This window comes from Coloeus monedula, assembly GCF_965178545.1.
Source record: "Coloeus monedula genome assembly, chromosome: 8".
In the NCBI taxonomy this organism is placed as follows: Eukaryota; Metazoa; Chordata; class Aves; order Passeriformes; family Corvidae; genus Coloeus; species Coloeus monedula.
Genome location: NC_138788.1, coordinates 3,599,164 through 3,616,258, shown reverse-complemented (window position 1 = coordinate 3,616,258; position 17,095 = coordinate 3,599,164).

The following is a 17,095-nucleotide window of genomic DNA, read 5'->3' as shown; positions in this document are numbered from 1 at the left end:
ACTCTTATAGGCTGTATGTAAATGCCATAGGATTTGTATCTTGTATTAGATTGGTTAGTGACAATTAGAATATTCAGTACAGAAGATGATTTATTGTATTGTAACCAAGACTTCAGACATTCTCTCTCACTACTTCTTCACTCTCATTCCTCTCACTCTCTCTCTCTCTTTACTTACCCGCTTATTCTCTTGCTCTCTTGGGCCTGCTCAGAGCTGCAGCTGGCAGCTCTAAGCAGTGCCCCTGTACCCACGCCCTTTGCAATAAACCGCATGTTCCAAGATCTGACTTCAGAGATCTCTCGTCTCCGTCCGTCCCGACCGTCGAACCCACCCAAGCTCCCGCAAACCTTACCAAAAAAAACCCAAAAAAACAAAAAACACCTCAAAAAAAACCCTAAACTAAACTAAACAAACCACCCACAAAGGATACCAAATCACTGGAAAGAAGCCCAGGCAGCAACTGGAGTTTTCTTTGTGGACATCCCAGCTTCAACACTGCTTTTCTCACAAACAACATCAAGACCGTCTCCTAAAATAGCACATAGGAAGAACTTCTTTTTGTGTGAACAAATGCCGAATTATCTTGATGGCTGGCAGTATCCAGCACATCATCACACAAATTCATTAAAAAAAAAAAATGACAAGGTCACCTCCAAACAACTCTTAAGTAGCTATTCTCATGCAAGTGTTTGTGTGCACAAATGCCAGAAAAACACAAATAACAAGAAGTATAACAAGAAGTATTTTTTACTGAAAGTAAAAATAAAAAAATTAATTAATTTAAAAACCATTGCAAGTAAAGGAACTCTCTCCCACGAGGCAGCAGGAGGTTTTTATTTTTTAACACTTCTGACTGTTATTGCAAAGGCAGGAAGAAAAGACAAATTAGAAAGATGAGAAGGTAGCAAAGCACAAGGTCAGCAATAATGTGACTCCAAGATATTATGAATTCAGTCAAGGTTAATCACAGGAGCCAAGTTTTTACCTTGGTGCCTTCACCAGGTGGCTAAACGTGATGTAAGGATTCAGCCCAAGAAACATTAGATTCTCTCATTTCTGCCTCACGGAGAAGTATTTGCAAGGCCCTGGTTAATTAAACTAATAAACCACAAGTGAAAGCCTGGCCTCGTGCCACTTTTTGACAAACACATTGTGCAGGGGTGTCACATTAACAGCCCTTATCCCATCGCGAGGGGATGGGAGCCGGGAGCAGGGAAGGAGCAGCACCGAGGAGAACAAGACAAAACAGCTGATTTTCAATTAAGAGTTGAAATAAAAATGAAGTGCTTTTAGTGCTCGGCCTTCGAACTGCCAATACTCTTGAATAACACAGATACCTGCCGTCCTACAGCCCTGTTAAATCAACTTCATTTGTTTAAAGCAGAGCTCAGCAGCATTTATTATCCAAGCACTGCTTCAAGCATGACTCAACACAGGGAGAAAGCCTTTCGGGGCAAAGGAAAATGTCTCAGAGGGATGCTGGGAGAAAAAAAAAATATCTCTTTGGACTAGAAATCACTCACCACAGCAGCTTCTGGCCGGGCTCGGAGCATTTGACAACCATCTGTCTGCTCAGGCTGAGGTAGGTCCTAGTTTGTCCCAGGAAAGAATGCTTATGTCCCCGGAGGTTAAGCAGTTGGTGAGGTGTTGAGGTTGGGATTGCAGGCTCCTGGAGAGAGAAGCAAACACCTCAGAAGGTGGCCGAGTTCAGGACACCCTAAACATCCTCCTCTGTCACCACTTCCTCCTTGTTGGCTCTGCGTCTGAAGCCTTTAAAGCACCGCACCTGGTTTTGGCCTGGGGGTTGGAGGTTGAATTTGAAAGATGGGTGCTGATCTCTTTACAAACAACTCGATGGATGAGAGTCTTTAGGAAAAATGGGTGTTAATGTCCTCTAAATGCGTCTTAATGCCTGTACCGACCTCAAGCCTAATGGGTTTGGTTACAGAACCCAGGCAGTTTGAACTCCTAAACTTTAGGGTAACAGGAGAAATGGGTCTGCGCAAAGTTTACTGCAGAGCCCAGACAGTCTGAACGTCTGACGGATCCGCAGAACTCAGACAGCCTGAACTTCCGAACTTTGGGGAGAAATGACATGTTAAAGGGAGGGAATATGTGGTAGGTGTTCGGGAAGGCTGTGCCTTCCTAGTACCTCAGCCAGTGGGGAAAGGAAGAGGACAACACGCAGACCGGAGTTTAGGACGAAAGGAGGCTGCACCCTCCAAACAGAGAGAGAAACCACACGGGGGATATGCCCCAGTGGACTTTCTCCCTTTATTCGAATAACGTTGCAGGACTCCTCTGTCTCCTTTGTGGACAGTGGCTTTTCATAGCATGGCTTTTCCGCACAAATTGGACCCCTGTTTTGGTGGGTCATCAGCATCCAAAGTGTCAGTGGGATCCATTGTTGGTGGATGGCTTCAAAGCTCCGCCTCTATATCCACTTCAGTCCCTGTCACATTTCACAGCCTGTCCCTTGTAATTTGGCCACCTCCCACCACAGGTCGACCTGTGCACACGTTGTGCAGATTCCAGCTGTTTCTCTGGGAGTATCCAGGCATCCATTGCCATCTCCCACCTGTACTGACATCTCCTTCCTTACCAGTTCCATCTGGGTGAATGTACCTCAGGCACCTGCTGCTGCTGCCACCTCACTATCCTGTTATTTAGGGCTGAGGGAAGATCCTGGACCTTCTTCACTGCATTTTAAGTGCTCAGGGCTTCACGTTTCATTAGTGGTGACTCTTGCCTGTCATTATCTTTGCTCTAGTTTCTGTATCCAGATCTCTTTGATCCATTTACTCCAATCCCTAACCCCTCATCTTTTGATGCAACACACCACTAATTCTTTGCAAGAGCCTCTTTCCTTCTGCCAAAGAGCTCTCCAGGAGCAGCTCTGTGTTACAGCCAAACCCATTCAAAGGCCCCTTCACACACTTATCCTGAAGCTCTCTTTCAATCAGTTCTCTTCGTGGAAGTGCTCTTGTCCACACGTGCTTCAGGCTCTCGTGCTCTCCGTACAAAGCCTCTCAATGCCTCCCGAGTGGGGTTTATGGACCAATGTGCATTAACCTTTCCTCTCAAACCTGAATATGGAAAACCCACGTTATCCCAAAGGCCTAATAACCAGTAGAGAGCAGGAGGAATGGCTGCAGCCTCGCAGTGTTGAGCTGCCTTCTTGGGATGCTTGGATGAGGGAAATAAGCATAGAAGTATTTTGAAAGAGTGCTCCTTCATCTCTCTCAAAACTACCAATAATCAGGAGCTAATTTTCTCTGTCCTGTTAGAGCTTGTTTGACTTCTTGAGAAATTAGTATCTGTCCTTAAGGTTAGGCTGGTAGAAGCACCAGTGATTTTTCAATAGCTCAGCTTCAGGCTTGTAGAACAGCAAAATTATCATCACGTATCATTATTTAAAGCAAAAATAATATGCATTAATATTCTCTGTGATAAATGCAGAAGCACATCTGATAGAATCATATAATATCCAGAGCTGGAAGGAACCCACAAGGATCATCAAGTCCAATTCCTGGCCCTGAACTGGAAATTGTTGGTCCACCCCAACAATCCCACTCTGTGCCTGAAGAGCATTGCCCAAATGCTCCTTGAACTCTGGCAGGTTTGGGGACATGACCATTCCCTGGGGAGCCTGTTCAGTGTCTGACCACCTCACTTCACACTTCTGGATACAAATATTTTGGAAAAAAGCCTGAACTCTTCTGTACTATCAACATAATCCAAAATATGGATCAAACTGGAGCTGTGGCAAAGGAGCAGCACCACAGAAACACATGTAGTTTACTTCTCACCTGCCCCCATGCATCTAAACTTAAATCATTATGAGTGCCTCACAGGAAAGGTGTGGAGGAAATGGCAGCATTCACATCCTGGGTTTAAAACATTTGCTGTCCAACGCTATGTGGCCCTTTCCTTAGAGATGCACCCATGCTTTGGGGAGGGGGAAAAAGGTATGAAGGCATTAAGTGCATAGGAGCACTCTACTCTGCCAGCCACATCAGCCCAAAGCATAGGAAGATGCCAAACCAGCCACCCCACTCCGTTCCACTGATGAGCTCCAAACTGCAAAAATTGAGGCTGTGCAAATCACCCCACTCTGTGAGCCCTGCCAGCCCCACAGGACACACAGAGCACTGAGAGGGGTACGCCTTGCATGCTCACCCAGCCTGGGGCTGACATTCTCCGCATGCTGAGGAAAAGGGGGTGTCTCAGCCCTTCATTTCAGAAGCAAGAAGTAGAAAAAGGGAGAAGGCTGCAATTATTATTCGAGGTTTTGGAACCGGGAGGGATGGGGAGGCTGGAAAATGTCACAGAATTCTTGCGGACATGACACAGGCTGGCTCATGGGCAAATTAACACAACCAAGAGAATTTGCTCAGGCTCATCAGGGTAATGAAATGTGATATCCACTGGAGAAAGCAGGGGCAGGGACAGCTCCACTTTGCTGTAGCAGCGATGCCCTTTAGACAAAAGACTCCCTGGTGAAATGCAAAACAACTCTGGGACAGAGTGTATTCTATCAGGATCCAAGGATAGCAAACCTGTAACCTCCTAAGTAGATCTCTTCTGCTTATTTCTGTGCTGCAGGATGTGCCTAAGAGTATTTGAGGAGCAGGCACTCAGAAAACACTGCCATTTTCCTTTTCTCCTCCCTAACAGTCCTGTTGTTCAGGGTCCAGACCAAAAGGTCTCAACCCAAAAATCCTTGCTAACTACACATGGTACAGGCCACATTTATCAGCCACAGATTCTTTAAGACTGACTTACAGCAACTGCTGGACCATGCAGGGAGGCAAATTCACCTGGCAAACAACTCTGCCCATCCAGACAACTCTCTTCTCCTCCAGATCAACCCAAACCTGCCAGCACTCATTTCCTGTGAGGACAGATAAATTTCAGCTTCTTTTAAACTCTCCTGTTTGAGACCACTGGTTGTTAGGATGGTCTGTGACATCTCAAGACCAGCAAGGAAATATTGCTTGCTAACAAGAGGGACTGCCATTCCCACCTCTTCAGAAATGCTTTTTGATGCTGTCCCTACCTCTGCTCCTATGGCACATCCTTTTAACAGCTCCCAACCTTCATGACTCTCTCCAGGCTTGCAGATGAAGACTTATCTTTTGAGCTATTATAGTATTTCTGCAAATCAACCTTATTTCAGGGTCCTCTGCCTTACCCTTAGCTCCTCATCTTCTGTCATTACAACCAGATTAATTTATCTATAAGCAGGACTGCTGGAAAACTCTTTTAGAGGAACTTTAAGGAGATCGTAGGAAAGGTTCTCCAAAACAGCTCTATTCTTGCCCTAATATGGTTTGAGCATTATACACACATACAGAGTAGGAAAATTCCCACGACCCTGTGGATAACGCCACCTGAGAACTCGTCTGCAAGTCTGCTGTAGCTCTGAGTAAAAGGGAGTCACCAGACCTAGGGAGAGAAAAAAAACAGGGATCACAGCTTTAACTTCACTTTTCACACTTTCCTTCACAGAGGAAATGCTGCATTAAGATGTTGGGTGAAGCATAACACATCCCACACTTCCCCTCTCAGCTCAAAACGTTTACCCTTCTGTTACAGAATCCCAAATTGCTGTGCTTGGGCAGGTGATTCATTTATTAAATAATCTCTTTGGTGCTGCCTGGACTTGAATTAATTTTAGTAGATCCATAACCAAAGATGCCAACCCTTGTCCCTGAAAGCCTGAGCTGCTGTGACATTCTGTTTTCCCTGAGACTGTTGCCTCAAAACCATCTCATGGTCCTTGGTACCAGCAATACACAGATACTTGTTTCTCCACACATCTTGTTTTGGTTTTTTAAGGGCTTTAAATAAGCTTTTGCAAAACCATTGACTTTGCAAACAAAGTTTCCACACGGAGCAATTTATTTGCTGCATGGCATCTTAATTTGGATGTGTGTTTTAAGAAGGGTTCTGTGGGCAGCAGCAGCCAGGCTTTGGGAAGTTACATAAATCAGTACATTCACGTCTGTATGTGCTAACAAGGAATGAATGCCTCTTTCCCTTCCAGTTAGCATTTGTGTGTGTCACGAGTGCGGCTCCCTCTCCCCACCTTGCCCACTGTCTTCAGGATAAGACCACAGAAATTGTCATATTGAATTACACTGATAAACCATCCTATTTGGTGCCCTCTCTCCAGTCATACACCACACCAGCTGCTACAGATTTAACACTCCTGCTAATTGACAGTGATGGAAGAGCACCACCACAAGGGACATATTTCCTTTGCATTAGGGGCCCTCCTCATTTCCTTCCACATTTTATCACATGGATCTTCATCCTGCCTCACATACCTGTGAATGTTGTACATTGAGAACATCTGCTGTGGGATTTTTGGGAAGGACATGGCAGTATCAGCCACAAAGATGTTCCAAGGGCTGGAGCACCTCTGCCTCAAAGACAGGCTGGGAGACCTGGGGTTGGTCAGCCTGGAGAAGACTCAAGGGAAACCAGAGAGCCCCTTCCAGTGCCTAAATGGGGGTGTATAAAAAGGAGGGAGAATGACTTTTTACACGGGCTGATAGTGACAGGACAAGGGGCAATGATTTTGAACTAACAAAGGGAGGTTTGGAAAGGATATTAGAAAGAAATTGTTCCCTGTGAGGGTGGGGAGGCCCTGGCACAAGTTATCCAGAGAAGCTGTGGCTGCCCCATACCTGGAAGTGTTCCAGGTCAGGTTGGATGGGGCCTGGAGTAACCTGGGATAGTGGAAGGTGTCACTGCCCATGGCAGGAGGGTAGAAAAAGATGGTCTGTAATGTCCCTTTCAACCCAAACTGTTCTGTGATTCTGGCAAAGAGTTTTGCAGTTTGGCACATTAACTGAGTGAACAACTATTGATTCCTGTATTGCCCCTCAGTTGCAGGTGACCAGCTGTTCCGGTTTGGCCAAATTTAGAAATATATATCCTCTGAGAGAAGGTACAACCACCCCTCCCCCCACCAGGTTCGGGAAAAAAAAATAAATTTTCCTCGAAGGAAAGTGAAGAAGATAAAACTATTTATTTAACAAACACACGGGAAAGGAAAATAATGTTAAATGGTAAAATCTTTCGCTGTAGAGGAAAAACCTGGGAAAGTGTTCGAGTCCTCCCTTTGGTCTCCTCGGAGCTGGGGCTTGGCCCAGGGCCAGGCCCTCGGTGCCCAGTGGAAAGTCCTCCCGATGTGCTCTGATGTTACAGCAATCAAGCAGTCCAGTAGAAAAGGGAGAAAATCCGAAATTCCAGAGGAGGAAAAGTTCAACTCTCAGCCTCTCTCCGGAGAACAAGAAACTGGAAAAACTGGCCAAAAGCTGACTGGAAAAGCTGCAAGCCGGGTGCTTCCTCGCTCCCCTGCCCCAGCTGGGAAAAAAAACCTGCTATCTTTATGTGACCTTGAACAAGCTGCAAACTGCTTTGAGAAAGTTTTGCTCAGTTTTTTCTTCCCCCTCTCAGGCTCAGTTCAGAGGCATAGAAAGGCCCAAAAATTAATTTCTGGGCATAGGCAGCGATATGGGATACACATCATAAGGTCACCCCAAGACACCAGCTCTTAAACATCCCAAAAAGGGCTACCTACACAAAGGCACAGGGTGACTTGCCAGTGTTGTTCAGTGACTTGAACATCTCGGTTATGTTCTGTCTCTTCTGCAAATGTGAACAGTCCTTGCAACTAAAGCAACCTCAGGAAGGACAATTTAAAAAAATGTGACACTTGCTGTAGCAGGGAGGCCTTCCCTTGCCTCTAATCACTGTCAGAGCCTATCTTCCCAAACCTTCTGTTTGCGCTGAATTGCCCTTCCTACCCGGCTGGAGGCTCCAGGCAATGCACCAGCTCCCACAGATACATGCAAGACCTCCTCCCAACCCAAGGCAAGGGAAGAAGGAGCCAGGCCAGACTCAGCCCAGCTGGAAATCCTCCTGTGCACCGGGCATGCACACAGCCCCGTGACTCAGATGAACAAAACCCACGGATAATTGGATGTTGCAGGGATCCCATGGCAGTGAGGGGATGGGGTTGGGCTGCCTTGCAGAGTTCAGCTTTATCCCTCTTCCAGGAAATTTGAGGCATAATTAAAATGAAATGCTGGTGTCTGTGTTGCACATTGAAATATTGATGAAGGGAGGCATAAAGCATTTTATGAATGCAGGCTTTCATTTTGTGATTTACTGCCCCCAAACATCACTTTCACAGAAACTACTTGGGAAAAAACAGGGAGAGATGAAAGAGCAATAGGGATTTTATTGCTGCAGAAAATGGGAAGGGAATTGGACAAAGTTAAATACAATGTAGTGAGATCGTCTTTGGCTCTGAACTTCAGATACAGCAGGAACTGACTCACACCTGGAAAAGGTCTTCTGAGGTCTATGGACATTTTTTTCCCCCTTTCCTTGTGCCATAGCAATGCTGGGAAGGGGCTACACTGCTTTTAACTGGAGTTAAAAAGAGGTCAAGCCCCTATTTATGAGACTTGCAGTGAAGTACTCAAAGCTGTGTGGGAAGGCACAGGAAGGACTCTCCATCACCTTTACCTGCCACTCTGTCTTTATTACTCAGCCCTACCAAGTACAGTTCAGCCAAAGGGAACTGGTTCCATCCTTATTTCAAAAAAGGAATAAGGAAATATTCAGAGAGTATTAAATTAATGACTTAATTACAGCACAGACTAAGACAGAGGCCTTTGCTGTAGCAACAGGAGCAGCTAACTCTGCCTGAAGTTTATTTGCCACAGAAATGAGTGGCAAATTTGCCTCCAGGATGAGAGAAATCCCACATCTGAGTCAAAGACGAGACATTCACTGAACCACATGAGTCTGTAAACTGGCATTCAACCTACCCAATCCCAGGCTTATTGCTCCCAGTCCCAGCCACTGTCAGATCCAGCTGAGGTCACGGACAGACCCTGGTGGAGCAGTTCAACACAGCCAGGGGGTGAGATAAGGTGCCCAAATGCTTCACTTCAAGGGTCTCTGCTGGTTTGGGCTCAGCCTAGCTCCAACAACTGGAATATTCTCTTGCTACTTGATGAAGGTATAACCTTGTCTCATTTATTTTAATTCCCTTTTCTTCAAAATATGAAGTTCATTAGACTTCAGCTTTACATTTTCTACCTATGTTTCTTTCAAGTTCCATTTCCTCTGCTAAGCTTAAGAATTTTGCTTTCTGAGCCAACTTAAAACCATTAAATTTTGACCGTTCATTTGAATTCAACTGTTTACAGGTACAGCTTTGAACCCTTGGCACAAACCAGCTGTTGTCCCACAAGCTGAGGCAGAAGAGGGAAAAAAACAGAAGCAAAACCAACCACACTGAATATTCAAAGCTGGCTGGGTGGAAGAGCCTTTACTCATCTGGTGAAAATACTTTTTGTTTTAAGGTTTGAGTCTGTTTTAACATAGAGATGGGATTCATCCAACAGGGCAACTTCCTTGCAAGATGAATTTTTATATTCTGAGCTCCCTTTACAAGTAATTCACTCAGAGCCATGCAACAAAACACTTTATGAAGCCCCTCAATTTACTGGTTCCTCAGCAGAAAACATCAGCAAGAGATCTCTGGAAAATTAAATATATGCACATCTTGAGAAAAACAGTAAGTGATAGATACCACTCAATGAAGTTTTATATGACCAGTTGCTGTTGGTGGGTATGTGATTTAAAGGTTGCATTAAATATCTGAAGCTTTAACTAATCACTGTATAAATAACTTACAGTGGTGGCTCCAGGCAAACGACTGCTTTTCATCTTCTCAGACCTGTATGAACAGAGGTGGATTCAAATTAAGATCTACAGGAGGACAGAAGAAAAAAACCTAATTCTAGGAACACTGTTGGAAAACCAGAGAGCAAGCCTGAGTACAGCAGCCTGCAAAGAGCAAAATTATCATCTGTTGTTCATCTCCAACACCCACGGCACCACAGGAAGTAAGGCCCAAAAGGTCTGAGATACACAGGGAATTTATCCACTGTGCAATCCTTCTCTGGGTCATCCATGGGATTGTTAACAGCAGACAAATCTGCCACCCCCAGGTCATTCATGGGGGATTGGAGGATCACATTGTGTAACCCAAGAGCAGAGGACAAACTTCAACATCTCGGGAGGTCTCACTGAGTCCTTTTAGCTCTTCAATTTAAATAACTTTAATCTGACAAAAGGACAAATTGCTTCAGGCCAGATTCACCTGGCAAGAAGGAAATTACACAACTTCCCAACACGACCAAGTATTTGCCATGTTGCAGGAATGTTCAGGAAATAACCTCATGGATGAGTGTTGGGGTTTTAGGAGCTCTCCTGGGGTTTTTTTTCGGTTAAAGGAATTTTGCCCCTACATGTTGCTAGGGGAACAAATGACTGGATACTTCAGAAAAACAAAAGAGCTGGCTGCTCTTTTTCTTTCACCTGGGTGTGTGGGCAGTTCGGTCTCCTTCGTTCGGACAGAGAGAGAGTCTGCTTTCTTCGGCTGCTTTTCCTTTCTGCTGGAGAAGGCCCAGGATCCCAAGCCCGCCTTCCCTGCCCCTCTGGGAGCTGGGCCGTGGCCGCCCTGCCCCGAAGTTGCTTTGAGCCTTCGCTACGTTGTAGCCGTGCTCACTCTGCCTGCCCAGACCTCCGGGGGGGTTCCCCGTTTGAATACATCGCGTCTGCCACCCGGGATTTGTGTTCGTACCTGCTGCTCCAGCCTGCCGTTCCAGCCTGCTGTCCCCGAGGGTCCGGCCGGACACCAGGATCGGCTGCCATGGGGTTCATGAAGCCTTTGTTCCATCCCTCCCTGGGATCCCAGGCCACCGGTGCCGCGTGCTCCCCGAGCTCGCGCCGGAGCGCCCCCTGCAGCCGCGGGGGAACCATCGCACCTGCCCTGCTCACCGGGAGCCGCCAGCGCCCCTGCCGGCTGCGAGCGGAACTGCACCCAAGGGGAAAGTGCCTGACAGCCGAGAAGGCTGGGACTGGGTTTGTGCTTCTGTTTGCTGTTACTGCCATAGTTATTGCTGTTTGTTTGACTGGTTATACACATATAGATATATAATAGTAAAGAACTGTTATTCCTATTTCCCACATCTTTGCCAAAAAGCCCCTTGATTTCAAAATTATAATAACTCGGAGGGAAGGGGGTTGCATCTGCCATTCCAAGAGAGGCTTCTGCCTTCCTTAGCAGACACGTGTCTTTCAAACCAAGACAATGAGCAAGGACAGCAATATCCTCTCATTTTGGGGAGCAAGGGTGAGCACACAGCCATGGCTTCCCAGGAAAACACCAGATGTTTGGCTGGCTCAGGAAACACTTCCAAAACATTTCCTCCTTCCAAGTTTTGAGGTTATGCATACAGGTTTGGACAATTTAGGATTACCTGTGTGCACATGTGGCTCCACCACTGGCCAAGTGAATCGTTAGGAGGAAGAAGGTAATTCGGACATCGATAAATATCGCTCTTCATTTTCTCTCTTTCATGACCGAAGAGACATTATTGGATTCCTTACAAAACAAGGATAATCATATGCTATTTATCACCTCTAAAGAGCATCCTGTCTCCTTTTTCCCCTAGGATAGTCACTTGGGATAAGGAGAGGAGCTGAAGCTACTGGCCATCTTCTCCTTTAACCAAGACACAAAGGGCAGGGAAGGGAAGAAAGAAAAATATCATCAAGGTCAGTTTTCACTAGGATGAGGAAGGAAAGTGCCCTTTTACTGACACTTTTGGCTCCTGCTCCTGATGTTGAAATCCAAAAGCGAATGAAGATAGATGAGTTCATCCATACTGTTGGGGTCTGGATACTAATGAATATTATTTAATGGTCAAGAGCTGTCATGGGGCACACTGATTAATTAGCAGAGTTAGGAGGAGAGTGACTCCACCAGCATATCAGCTACTAATAATAGAACCCAAAACAGTCAGGAAGCATAGCCAAAAGGATGAGGCAACTGCAGGCTCTCAGCTCACCTTCACCACAAGAAGGCAAAAAACTCTTCCAGATGGATTTTTTGCATTTCTTGCCTCCTGCTAGGAAGAGATGTGTTGTTACAGGGCCAAGTGTCCTCAGGAAGGACCAGTGGGGGTGGAGATGAACGTGGCCACGGATCAGTGCTGGGAGAGGTCTGCAAACAGATGCTCCTTTTCCCAAAGGATTTGCTGTTTCCTTTCTGCAAGGGGATCTGCCCCTCTTTCAGACCTGACAAGAGACCTCAGCACAGCCCCCCTTTACAACAACTTTCTACCTTTTGAGGATACAAACTTTTACTCTGAATTGAGTCTTAAACACGTTGAGGTCCCAATTTCTCCCTGCTTCATTCCCTACCTCTACAAATAAAATCTCCTCACATCCATTTTGTCTTGGTTTGAAAGACAGGTGTCTGCCAAGGATGGCAGGAGTCTTTCTTGAAATGAAAAAAAAAAAAAAAAAGCAATCCCCCCTCCCTCCAAATTATTATAATTTTGAAATTAAGGGACTTCCAGGCAAAGAGATGAGGAATAGGAACAACAGTTATTTATTTATTTAAAACAAGGCAAGCAAACAACAATATCTATGGCAGTAACAGCAAACAGAAGCACAAACCCAGTCCCACCCAGCCTTCTTGGCTGTCAGGCCCTTTCCCCTCGGGTGCAGTTCCGCTCGCAGCCGGCAGGGGCGCTGGCGGCTCCCGGTGAGCAGGGCAGGTGCGATGGTTCCCCCGCGGCTGCAGGGGGCGCTCCGGAGCGAGCTCGGGGAGCACGCGGCAATGGCGGCCTGGGATCCCGGGGAGGGATGGAACAAAGGCTTCACAAACCCCTGGGCAGCCGATCCCGCTGTCCGGCCGGACCCTCGGGGACAGCAGGCTGGAGCAGCAGGGACGAGCACAAATCCCGGGTGGCAGACGCGATGGATCAAACTCCAGAGCTGCAGTGGAACCTCCGGAGGTCTGGGCAGGCAGGGCGTGCAGAACTACAGAGTAGCGAAGGCTCAAAGCAACTTCGGGGCAGGGCGGCCACGGCCCGGCTCCCAGCAGGGCAGGGAAATGCGGGCTTGGGAATCCCAGGGTTTCTCCGGTAGAAGGAAGGCAGTCGAAAAAAAACCAGAAACCTGCAGTGCTGACGAATTCTTTCCAGCCTTTCTCTCCACCGGAACTCGGAGAGCTACCCCCACAAGCCCAGGTGATAAAGAGTAGCCCATTGGACCCCTCCCTCTATGGTCCGGTCTTTTGTTTCTCCCAAGCACCCAGCAATTTGTCACCCCAGCAACATATAAGGGAAAAATTCCTCAAGTGAAAAAAAGAACAGAAGGGGAACTCCCAAAACCCCAACACATTTCAAGCATAATCTACTCAAAACATGAAACCTTTCTCCCTGTGTGTCTACACAGCCTAGGGGAAAAAAAAAAAAAAAACCACAAACCAACAATCCCACAACAAGCAGCTTGTTATAGAAATTTTCTACACTACTGTAAAACAAACCAAAACACAAATTAACAAAAGTGACCTCTTGGAGAGGAGAGCTGCACTTAAGCTTCCCAGGTGTCTGGAGAAGTGCAAGGAATGATGATGAAATAGCTATATCATATATACACACACATTTGTTAGAGCACACACTGACACAGCTGGGAGACACTGACAGCTCTGCAGAGTAAGACTAATTTCTAAGCACTGAAAATCATCTTGGTGGAAGGCTTAGGAGTAAAAATTATCCAGCCAATCTGACAGTGGTCATAATTTTGGCATCTAACATCTCAGTCATGCCTGAGCCACAAATTATCTTTCTGCCTCAGCAGAAAACAGAGGTTTTCATGCTTTTTGTTGACATGGCAGACTTGATCACTGACTAAAGAGGTTAGGACAATAAGACAGGTGGCTTTTGCACTATGCTTACTGCCAGTGAAGACAGAGGCACAGGGCAAAGAGGGGAAAGGTCCTGACCTGTTCCCCACTTTGCTGGTTTCCTGCAAGCTCTAAAATACCCTTTCTGGAGCTCTGTAAGGAAAAACCACAATTCTACGTGCTAAAGTGCAACTAAATCTGCCAGCAGTGTAAATGGAAGCAAGTGAAATAAAAGCCAGTCTAGTCACCCTTAAACTAAAACTGGTGTATATCTCAGGTTGCCCCTCAAATTTCATCAGAAGATGGTACCACAAAAACAGCAAGAAACTTCCACAACTCCTCCCTCCTGGTTGGTGACTTCTGGCAACGAACACCCAAAATGTGCCCCAGAACCACAGCACCTAGAGTCAGACTTCTCTGATTTGTAGCCCACAAACCAGCAGGTTTGTAGCAGATATTTTAAAGCATTAATTAATGAAAGCTATACACCACTAATCAAAATGGGAGCCTGATGCTGCAGTCCACACTTAAGCTCCGGACACAACAATTCAGATCCCAAATTTTGCTGTGCAGATGAAGTGGGTAAGAGACACCGGGTGGGCTCTCACTCCTTCCCCCTCACAACAGCCACATCTGTGCACTGGAGAACTGCAGCAGAACCAGGAGGGTTCCCAAAACTGCAACTGCTTTCAAATATCATAGTTCTCCCTCCTGCCCTATGCTGAATTTGCCTACAAAAGCAAGACTGAATTTCCAAGGAGCTATTGGGGTGAGGCACTCTCAAACCCTTCAGCTGATTTAAGGCACCCATCAGTCATATAAACCTGCTTAAAAAGGCAGAGCAGCTGCATTCACCAGGCTTGAGTGAATCAGCCTCACCTGCTCCACTGTGCATCAGAAGAGACGGCTGAGTTATCACAGAGCTCCCTGTGGCCTCAGGCTCAGGTCTGCAGCAACACCACCACAGAACTTCTACTTATTTCCATGCTAGGCATTTATTGTAAACTGCTGATTGATACATGGAGGAAAACACTCCCTTTGCTGACTGATGCCACTGCTACTGCTCACAGTTGCTTTTTGATCCTGCTGGCTTTAGTCCTTGCTGTCATGGTGGTCAATATCACAATCTCCTACTTGCCCTGGAGCTCTTCATCCTTTTTGTTATTGCAATGCGAATAGGAGTTTGGGGAGAAAAGTTCGTGTTTTGTTCTCCCTCTTCTTCTGCCCTTAGCCTTCTTTACTTTCCATTTTGTCCAAAGCCACTAATGAGTTCTCCTCAGCCTGATGATACATCAGAGGTAGATTCCCCAATACACCCTCACACTGGAAACCCTCCCATCCCATGAACAAACATTGTCTGCCCGTGTGGGACACACTCCTACTCTTCTCCTTCCCTTTGTGTGACCAGCATGAGAACCAGCCTCTCCAAGGACAAGGACCTTCTGAGGGGCTCATGGCTGAGAGAAATCCTACAAGACACAGGCCCCTAGAATGGTTTGGGTTGGAAAGGACTTCAAAGATCATCCAGTTATACCCCATGCCATGGGCAGGGACACCTTCCACTAGACCAGATTGTTTCAATCCCAAACCAACCTGGCCTTGGACATCTCTAGGGATGGGACAGCCACAGCTTCTCTGGGCAACCTGTGCCAGGGCCTCACCACCCTCACAGGGAACAATTTCTTCCCAATATCTCATCTAAATCTTCCTAACATCTAATCTAAATCTATTCCCTTCCAGAAAACAGTTGGGTCTCTTTCCCAGCACTACAACACTGTCACCAACATCTTCACTCCCCATGGTGCCTCAAGCAGGCAACAGCAGCAGCAGTTGTAGTGAAAGCTCTTTTGCCACAGGACATTAGCTCTAAGATGATAACACAGGACAGCTGGTGCCACCAAGCAATGTCCTGCAGGAGCTCACAGCACCAGCGATTTTCTACTCTGGATCAGAAAAAATCACCTCTCTTTCTCCTTCCTCCACTCCAGCTCCAACACTTCAGTTTTGCAAGGTCATAAACATTGAGGAATAATTTCCAGGTCCAAGGCACTACTCAGACAACCTTCAACAGCACTTCAGAGGGATGTCAGCAGAAGTCCAAGAGCTGAAACAAACCACCGTGAGTGACAGGTCCCTCCTTTTGAGCCCAAAACCCTTCCAAGCAATACAAAGCTGTCACAGAGGGAAGCGGAGCTGGCTGAAATCACACACAGCTCCATTTTGCTGTAGCACATCCACAAACTTCCCAGCCCAGTGAGGAAAGGTCAGTCAATAACTAACTCATGTAAGCACAAGTTAACTATTGGGACACACCAAATGTTAGTTCAGACAGAAGATGTTAATTACAAAGCCTGAGAAGCCGAATTCACCCTAATCTTGTCAAGATAGAGGGGACAAGGATCATCTCAGAGACTGCTGAATCACTCCTCAAAGGACTACGCATTCCCAGGGAGAAAGGTGAAAAGGGCACTGTGAGGAAGACTACTGATCTTCATCAGAAAGACCCCCGAGGAAGAAGAGGAACCTTCCTCAGCCTGACCACCAGGACACACATACAGCACATGTGTGACCTGTATGCTAATGATATTAATGACTTCCGAGAAATAATTTGTATAACCACGCCTGTCCCAAGGAAGGTGATGAATATTCATAATTTAACCCTTAATACTGTGTTGTAGGGAGCACCGGTGTGTGTGTGTTTGGAGGAGCGATCCGAATAAACCAAATACCCACTTCTCTGTCTCTGAAGTGTCTCCTGGCCCGGTTTCAGCACGATTCACCAGGCTGTGAATCAATGGCACTTTGTAGAATTTCTTCTCTCCCCTCCTTACCGTGCCTGCCTCCAGAATTCTTTATCCCCAGACTTTGAAGCAAGCTGCTACATTATCTAATTCGGTACCCCCAGCAGTTGAGGCACAGTGGCATTTTGGGTTCTTAAGATTGCCACGTACACAATTTTCCCAGTAATTTTGATCCTGCTTCAAACAAACAGTGCAGACAGCGTAGTCCAGTGGTCCTTCCCACTAATAGCAAGAACAAGCAGAGCAGACAAATTCAGTTTCTGAGAAGCAGCACAAAGCTCATTAGGCTGAGGAGGAAGAGAGGTGGTAATGTAAACAAGAGAGTAACCTCACCAAAAGAGTATGTTTAATGCTAACAAGGAAAAAAAAAGTCAGTGCTGCACCTGACATGAATATCATGAGTTTCCAGTAGCAGGTTCTGCACTAGGAAAAATGCACAATTCGACAATGTATCTCCAGCAGCTCCCTGTACACCACGCTCCACGCCTGGATACTACCA